General features: G+C 43.4%; 1 pseudogene; it reads left to right on the top strand.

Annotated features, from left to right (window-relative positions):
- Nucleotides 1-8,447: 8,447 nt before the first annotated feature.
- Nucleotides 8,448-8,608, top strand: LOC124620784 (annotated as a pseudogene).
- The last annotated feature ends 1,254 nt before the right edge of the window (nucleotides 8,609-9,862 follow it).

The raw sequence follows: 9,862 nt of genomic DNA on the forward strand, positions 1-9,862 counted from the left end.
GGCCATGGTGTGTTTAATAAACGTTTGAACCTCAATCGTAATCTACATGTATCAGTTGAGGCTATCATCATCACAACATGCCATTATTTGACGTAACTAAATACATGTGTGGACGCAAGACTTTTGTCAATTTCTACATCCCTTCTTCTGTTAGGTAGTGGCATGTCAACAGGCGAGCAGTTGTTCATTCTACCAGTCTCCACACTCCCTGGGGTGGAAGTGTACTGTCCTCATAAGGCAGGTAAGCTGAGGCCAATACTATTTCCCTCGTGCTTCCTTCCCCATGTTGCTTCATTGTGATGGTCTCTATGTCCGAGGAACAGAAGTGCGCCATCAGACTGAATAAAACTGCATTTTCAGCGTAAATGCATGCTATGGCATTCTTTAGATTTGTAGGATAATTCAGCCTACCTCCAGTTCCAACGAGGCCTGCAACGCCAACTTTATATTCATGGGGATCCTCGAGCTGGGTCATATCCAACTCATAACGCAGTTTGAAATTATCTTATGTGAGTTGACTTTGACTGATTTACTCTGCACAGAAATTATACAACATTTGTATAGCAGAGACTGAGAGGCGAGACTGTGATTCTGTTTACCCTAACAAGCCGGAGCAACCCTACTACAACCCATTCTCAATGCATAGTGCTGTCTGAGCTTACGGTCATGTTGCAAGCATCTGCAGAGTAGCGATATATGGCACCTTTAATTCGTTATAGTGAGCACGAGACATGAAAAGTCCCAAGATTTGCGAGCCGTTACAACGATCACAATTGCTCTCTGATAGAGCCCTCAAATCTGGGCAGATTCCAACGTGTGACACTCCCTTTCTCCTGTCAAACCACTTAACAATTTCACTCGCTTATGCAGCACTGCACACAAGGAGTTCAAACGACAAACTGGCAGACTTGATATGAATAAGACTGTCCTCGGCACAGCGAGCTGTCTGAGACGACTGAAGTATAACTGTCCGTACAGCTAAGACTATACCATAGGTTCCCCAGGCAAGAACAGTACCAGTGTGAAGTCACACTCAGGGCGAGTGTTGAAAGCGCAATCCACTCATAACAAAAGTTAAGACCAGAAATTACTTCCAGACTGGAGTCTGAACCGAAAGCCCCATTTCTCCAGTCCTCCCTTTACATCAGACCTTGGTAAACTCGAAAAGACCACTGACACAACCATTTTCACAAGGGTTTCATGCCAATCACAAGTCTCCATGAGCGCCATGTCTGCCGTCTAGGTCATCTGCCCTATCGTCCAGCCAATTCTAACTAAAGTTAATAATACCTTTTTTCTTTTGAAGAAGCAGGCAATCCCTGACTGGCAAATTACCGCGCACAGAGGAGTCGTTACGCTCCCAAATTGTTCTTCTCGGAGCCTCTTTAGGCATCTTGTTTTGAGTTTTCGTTCAGGGCTAATGTGGACAATACATTTTTATAGAGATCATTATCTGGATTGGCCAAAGAGTACAGCCTGTCCGACCAGGGGCCTCGGTTAAACTAAAAGGAGAGCTTTTGTATCCCAACATAGATCATTTCAGAGCTGTCGTGAACGTTGTGTTCCATTCTAAAACTCTTCGGAATGCCTTGAGGCTTCCCAAACAACTCGCCAGGGAAAGGGACGGCACCACATGACAGCTCCATCGACAGAGTGCAGTCCAAGGTGGCATGGAAACTCGCGTATTTTTATTGGTGGTATCTCTTTACACGATGGCCAATCACAACACTGTCGAAGCGCCTTGACCGGGCGACGCACTTCTCTCCTAAGCCCTGTCTCCTCCGTGGCCAGAAACGCCGAACAGGTACATCCACGTAGGCTATCTTTCGCCCCTTCCGCCGAAAGCATTGTCTCCACACTGGCGCGAGGAATTCATGGATCTAGTATTCTGTCCCCAGTAAGTGCTTTGAGATGTTCCTATCACTAACAACGGCAGTCATCTTGGAAGCCCCAAATGTCCACTGCAAGATTTAATGTGAAATAATCAAACCACCTGCTTATTCTCAACTCCAGAAAATACTGTTTGAAGTAGAAGTATCATAAAGAATCCCCATGCATTCACAATGTACGTGTTCCCTTCAGTGCGTGTTCACGTTGGTAACTTCCTGTCGTGTCACAAAATGACTTTTAGTTTGTAATAACAATAATAAAGAGTAGCTTTGAATATGAAAATAAGTGAGAGACGTATTTGTCTTCTATGACAGTTTTTGTTTAGTTTTCTGTGTTCTCCATTTTGTTCCATGTAGAATTCTGTATCTGTTCTGTCAACATCACAGAACACCACACGGTGCAAGTCTATACTCGGGAGGATGCTAAGTATCCCTCGGACTTAGTTAATGACACATCTTCTCATGTGCCACACAACCATCTGCACAGAACCCTTCACACATTGTCTTCAGCGTCGAAGGAATTGGAGAAGAACTACGGGAGTGAATACGGGAGGGATGAGGCGCTGTGAAACTTTCTTCGACTGGTTCATCCGCTGATGTCTCTGGAGAGGGTGACTTTGCCAATAGCTGCACTACAAATAGCACAGCCCTCAGATTCCTGAAACTCGCAAGCGTCTCCACCTGCGTGGTAAGAACTTCGATATGGTGGTGTCCGCCGGAGATTTTCCACAGAATAGCATGTAGTGCTCTCAACAGTCATGAAGCTGAAAAATTATCCGAGCATTGTCTGACTCTTTTAGATTAGGCGAGAGACTGTATTGGTGCTGATTAATTTATCTTTTATGTTTATATGTTGACTTCAATAACACTAGCCAACGAAATCTATATTTTTCCTTAAGTAGCGTGGAACAGCTAGTCTTCATATTTTTTGGTGTGCTGATGACGAAAAGAGTACTGAAAATGTGTGATTAGCTTATGATTGTATTTAATGTGGTGTTATTAATCGGAGGTTGGTCACTGAAGAGGCAACGGCTTTGGCTGGCATTTGTTGTCATCTCCTGGTGATTCCGTGACTAACGTCCAGCAGTTATCAGCTAACATTGATGCACTCCACTTTCATTGGCATCTCATTTCCACGTCCGATATCTTCCGGTGGAGGCATTGTCCATGCTCATCGTTTACAGAACCACAAATGTGAGTAAAGCAGTCCAATTGGGAATCTATTAAATTTAATTTCAAGACATGTTGCACCCCAGTCTACTGTAGCAGTGAGAAGATATACCACATGGAGTTTACAGTTTTCTGCCCTCTAATTTCCTAGAAAGCTTATTGACAGTTGACCAAAGGTATCCCAGTCTACCTTTTCGTCTCCCGTCATGTTGGTGTTCAAATGCTCATCTTTTTGCAGTTTGCGCATATGGTTCAAATGGTTCAAATGGCTCTGTGTACTATGGGACTTAACATCTGAGGTCATCAGTCCCCTAGAACTTAGAACTACTCAAACCTAACTAACCTAAGGACATAACACACATCCATGTGCGAGGCAGGACTCGAAGCTGCGACCGCAGCGGTCGCGCGGTCACAGACTGAAGCGCCTAGAACCGCTCAAACACACCGGCCGGATTGTGCATATGGGGAGACACGAAAATTCCATCTTTTATTTTCGACTCACTAAGACGTGGAAATTTATCTCGCAGATAGAGAAATGCTTCCGCAGTTTTCTCAATGGCCTTAACGATGTTTTTCATTAGGCCAAATTTAGATGAAGACCAGAGAGAATTGTGTTCTTGGATTCGACAACTGCTTCGTGCCTATCACTGTGCGGTCCTGGTTCAGGAGACTGACAATTAGGCCAATCTTTCTTATTATAATCAACTGCTTTGTCGCGGATATCCCAGCAGTACAGTAAGCAACAAAATTTGGTGTAGCCGTGTTGTAGCCCTAGTAATATGCGTACGACTTTCAGATCCCCGGAAATCTGCCATTCAAAAATGTAGTAGTTCAATCGCAATAACAATTGTCCTATGTTATCATATGTTTCTTTCATGTAAAGTTCATACCCAATCGGAATCGATGGTAACACGTTGTGGTTGTGCAGTAGCACACGCTTAAGATTTACCTTGAGGTACCTTCATGGTCGCCGACATCGGACGCTGTTACACTTGCTTCCACCCACCGCAGCATCCGGGCGCCGCGGATGGTCTGCAAGTATCGTTCTGCACCGCGTGATCTTGTTTTTTACAGAATTTTTGGCCGACGTCAGCGATGGGAGCGAGGCGAGATCCAGAAATACATTGACACATGTATGTATCTAATTGCAGGTCCCGATGGTTTTCAGCGCCTTCCCCAGAATCTAATTCTCATTTGCCATTTGCCCCGTGATTCTGCTGCTTTTCTTCCCCCAGATTCACAGCCTCACGGGACCACGCGGCCTTCGCAGGCGCCCGCTGGTGCCGCCACGAAACCCCAGGACGAGCCAATGGACGTCGCGCCCTCGCCTCCGCCGTCGCCGCTCTCCGACCTGATGAACCGCGACCTATCGTCGTCGTCGCCGTCATCACCCTAGGAGACGCCTTCAGCACTTGACGTGTATCCTAAGCAGTGTTTTCGAGGGCACGTTCCTCTGCTCTCGCAAGCAGATGGCGGGGTACGGCCGGGAGTACGCCGTCCTCCACAGCTACTGTTCCTGGCGTATCCCTACTTCCAGCTTACTTCGTCTCCCTCGTCCCCTTCCCCCCGCCGTTGTCTTTCGCATCTCTGGTACACGACGAAGGTGCTGCGTTTCGGGGAGGGGTGGGATGTCCTGGCGTACCCCTCTAGGAAGCGTTGTATAGCTGGCGCTGATCTAGGCGCGCCTATGATAAGAGAAGACCAAGACACTCTCCCAAGCTATGCACCGATAACGCCCCCTGGACAGCGCACTCCAATTAATTGCGAACAATATCGTACAGCGGGACACTTACAACCATTAACAGAAGACATAATTGAACAGCCACTACGAGATGGGATCAAGAACCTAGTGACAGTCCCCGAAGCACAAATTGTAATTATCTCTGAGAAATCATTGGAGGGTATGAAGAAATATACGTTTTTCTGTGATTACAGACTTTTATCAAATCCTTAATATTAAGGAAATCTTGAATAATTTGGGTGAGTGTTGTTACTTTACTGCAGTGCATCTCAAAAACAATTAAAAGTAGCACTTCAACATAGGCTAAAGGCTGCGTTTACCGCGGTCTGTGGACATTGTCAATATGTGGGGATGTATTCGGTTTAAAAAATGCACCTGCTAGTTTCCAGCGGTTATTAGACACCGAGTTTTAAGAGGGTTAAAGCCTAAAGCTTATGCGATCCTTTTACATGACTTAATTGTCTACGCAACCGTTATACCAAAGGATGTGTTCGATAGGCTACAGTCAACACGTTGGAGCCGAGCATGGGCAACTACGATTTTTCTCAAACTGCATTAAGAATCTGGGACACATAACTAGTGAGCTTAGTATGTAGACTGATCTTCATTTTACAGAAGCAATTCAAAATTTTCCAGCACCATCGACGCTCGAACGGATGCAGTCGTTCGTCGGTTTGTTCAACTACTCCCGTAAATTCATAATGGATTTCGTGAAAGGATTTGTTAGTTAGTTAGTTTGTTTCATGTTCACGAGTCATTTTGTAAAATAAATCGTGTTGTGGAATGAGTTATATTACATACACATTGTAAACATGGCTACACGCTCAACATTTATAACTTTATGTTTTTCCCTAAAATATGAAGATGTGGGTTAATAATTCCTACCCATCATCTTTTACATGTTGCAACAGAAATTCTTTTACAGAAAAGATGAAATTACCAACAAGAAACTCTTTCAGTTTTCTTTCGAATTTTACGTTGCTTTCTGTCAGACATTTTGTATTGCTAAGCAAGTGATCAGAAACCTTTGTTGTAACACACCACACCACTTTTTGTGCAAAAGGCAACCTTAACACGGATTAATGAATATCATTTTTCCTTCTGACGTTGTAATTATGTACATCGTTGTTCCTTTTGAAGTGTAGCGAAATATTTACAAAAATCTTCAGGAGGGAATAAATAAATTGTGTAGGAGTAGTCACAATGCTCAACTCCTTAAACAGATCTCTTAAGGTGATCACGGGTGAGCACCACATATTATTCTTACAGAACGTTTTTTGGGCAAAGAAGAGTTTATTTTTTAAAGATGACTTACCACACAGCATTGTCTCATATGACGTTATTGAATGAAAACATGGAGAATAACCGAGTGAGGTGGCGTAGTGGTAGCACACTGGACTCGCATTCGGGAGGACGACGGTTCTATCCCGCGTTTGGCCATCCTGATTTAGGTTTTCCGTGATTTCCCTAAATCGCTCCAGGCAAATGCCGGGATGGTTCCTTTGAAAGGGCAAGCCGACATCCTTCCCTAATCCGATGAGACCGATGACCTCGCTGTCTGGTCTCCTCCCCCAAAACAACCCAACCCCATGGAGAATACGCCGAGTTACTGATTTGCTCTCCCCAAGGTATGCAACACTTATAACTGCAGAAGCGTCTAAACTAACCTTTTGTGGAGTCCCAAAATGTCCTTTTTCCAGTTTATATTCGCATCACTATGGCCATATAAGAATTTTGACATTTTCACCCTATTCGTTACTGTGTGTAATTGGTGTAGTACCTCTACTTACGCAGAACTCAATATGTTGTGTCTTTTTAAAATGAAGGGTGAGACCATTCGCTGGAAACCAGTCAACGATACTTTTAAAAACATTTGATCGTTTACGTATGTGGGGAACAATAGTAGACCTAAGTCTGATCCTTAGGAAATCATGTCCCTGGACTATAATTTTGAATTATTAAGTACAACCTTCTGCATTTATTTGGTTAGGTATGACATTATCCATTGGTTGGCTATACAATCAATCTCACAAAACTTCAATTTATCTAGGAGAATATTGTGATTCATACAGTCAGAGGCCTTAAATAGGTCGCAGGAAATGCCAAGAGATGCTATTTAATCATTGTAAAACTTGGCGAGTTAACATGTAAATGGCTTTTTCAATAGATCACCTTTTTTGAAACCCAAACTGTGATTTTCTGGGGATATTTTTATTGCTAAGGTGAGATATTATTCTAGAATAAATCACTTTCTCAATTTTTTTCAAATAATGTCAGCAGTGGAACAGGTCGATAGCTGAGTTAGTGATGCATTACATATTTCGGATGACACCAGATTTATAATGTGGAAACAAATATGTAGTACACTATTGGGAACAGCATCAGAACCTGATGACCTTTATTTGTGAGAGAATGTACAATTCTCTTAATTACATTCCTCGCAAAGTGTGTAATGTTTCAGTGGAGGGTGGAGTGGATGGTAGTATCAGAGAAACTGGAGGAGGCAATGAGTTCCGATCCCGTATTGGGTATTTCAGTTTTTAGAAAATGGTTCATTGTCTCTTATGATGTTTGAAAAGGGGCAGGCGAATGTATTTTGTGTCAGATGCTTGATGGATAGGGGCAGTTAAATAATGCGTAACGTAACCACTTAACAGCCGAAATGCTAATGCACACATGCGATATTACACATTTCTGGTGTTTCTTGTGTGGTAGAAGATTTAAAGTTTAGGCTGATCATGCATGATAAAAATGGTTGTTTGACCTAAGAGACTCCTCTACTGGTTTGCCACGCTGGGTTCTCAAGTTCAGTGAGTGTGATTAGGGGGTTGTCCACACAAATGCTGACACATTAAGCCACAAGTAGCCATGCTGAGTACACTGGACAAGAGTCTATTGGAATACCAGCAAGCACAGGCAGAGAGTAAAGAGTGTCAGGCATACAAGTCACAGCCGCACTTTATCATGCATGAGGATTTACTGCACACAGATCCGAAGGAAAGTGTTACAACAGGGTCATGAGCATGTTTTTTTCAGATCGTGGTGAATTAGGATCAACAGATAGACGAAATGCGGAATGGTGTTGGTGGGGAACAGGTAGAGTGACGTGGTGAGATGTGTCAAAGACAGTGTACCATGCGCTCATAGAGAGGATGCTTTGTACCAGCAAATTCCGTCGCAGAGGTTACCAGAGAAGTCGAGCCAATTTAAATGCTTGTTTTAGAAATTTGCTAACCATAGAGTGGAATACATTAAAGAATACGTATGTTTCTCGCGGTAACTAGTAATGATAGCAATTCCATATCAAAAGGCCAGTACTGTAGCACAAGTGTTTATTAACAATTGGATATTGAAGATTGGAGCGCCTGATAGCTTAGTTATAGACCAGGGTTCGAACCTTGTTTCGGTACCTACATCCAGCTGTTCCGTGTGTTGCATATTCGGAAGTTACGTACGAGCCCGTTCTACTCACAAACTAAAAGCAGGATAGAGCGTGAACGTAAGACCATTTCTAAACTGCTCAGCTGTGACGTGAATGCTAGGCATGACGACTGGGATACCCATTTTCCACATGTGGTTTCACGAACAAATCAAGGATTCATACAGAGACAGTCATCTCACTATTTTAGGTAGCGTACGGGATGAAAATGCCCCTCCATTTTGATTTTTTAGCCTCATATCTGATACGTCCTGCATCGCAGGACCAGAATATTAAACTCATTTTTGGCTCATGTCGGAGTGCTAGGGGCTTGCTCCATCTCTGTCACGGGTTGGCCCGGCATTGCAGTACTGCTTTATTCCTTAGTACTTGCGTATGACACTTCATTGTACATTGACTCTTCCTGACTAGACTGTTAAACTTTAACCTACTCTTCATCGCTATTAAATTGTGACCTCAATGTATATCTGTTCCTGGGTATGAATCACAATCCAGTTTCTGACTTCGGAATATTTGCCTGATCATGATGTAATCTAACTGAAACCCTCCCGTACCTCCTCGCCTTAACCAAGTTTACCTCCTGATTTGTGGTTCTTGAACAGGATAGACCCCATTACCAGCTGAAATTTGTTGCAGAACTCAATTAGTCTTTCTCCTCTATTATTCCTAGTACCAATGCTGTGTTCTCCTGTAACGCTTTTTTCTACTCCTTCCACTAAACCACGTTCAAGTCCCCCACTACTATTACATTTTCATCTTCCCTTACCTGTTCAGTATCCTCATATATTTTCTCTACCTCTTTATCTTCAGGTGTCGACGTTGGCATATATACTTGAACTATCGCCGTCAGTGCTGGTTTGCTGTCGATTGTGATTAGGATAAGCCTATCACCGAACTGGAAACCATTATTGACTCTGTGCCCTACTTTCCTTTTCGTAACGATTCCTTTCTGCTGCCGTTGATATTATACAATACTCATCTAACCAGGAGTCCTTGTCTTCTTTTCCATTTCACTTCACTTATGCCCACTGTATCTAGATTGAGCCCTTACAATTTCCTTTTCAGATTTTCTAGTTTCCCTACCACGTTCAAAATTCTGACGTTCCACGCCCCCACTGTTAGAACGTTATCCTTTCGTTGATTATTTCAATCTTCTTCTCATGGTCACCACCAATTTGGCGGTCCCCTCCCAGAGATCCGCATGGGGGACTATTCACGAATATTTTGCCAATGGGGGATCACCATGACACTTTTTCATGCGCTGTGTTTCTTTAACGCAGTGTGTTCCGTTGTCTTCTGCATCCTCATACCGTTGATCATTTCTGATTCTTCTGCCTTTACGCACAGTTTCCCACCCCATGATCAAGAGAGGGCCCTGAACCTCTGTTCGCTCTTGCGGCTTCTTTGACAAGGCAGTTGGCTGATTGAGAGTGGTTGCTTATGCCGAAAGTCTTCAGTCGCCATTGATGGTGATTCTTGTTTAAGATTAAGCGGTTGTGTGGTTCGAACCCAGGAGCGAGAACGTTTTGATTACTAACCAAAGACGCTACCCTTAGACCTCGCGTACAGAGAATGAAAGTTTCAGGGATAACAGAAACTGGAATACAGTTATTACTACTCTGA

This window comes from Schistocerca americana, chromosome 6 (assembly GCF_021461395.2).
Source record: "Schistocerca americana isolate TAMUIC-IGC-003095 chromosome 6, iqSchAmer2.1, whole genome shotgun sequence".
NCBI lineage: Eukaryota > Metazoa > Arthropoda > Insecta > Orthoptera > Acrididae > Schistocerca > Schistocerca americana.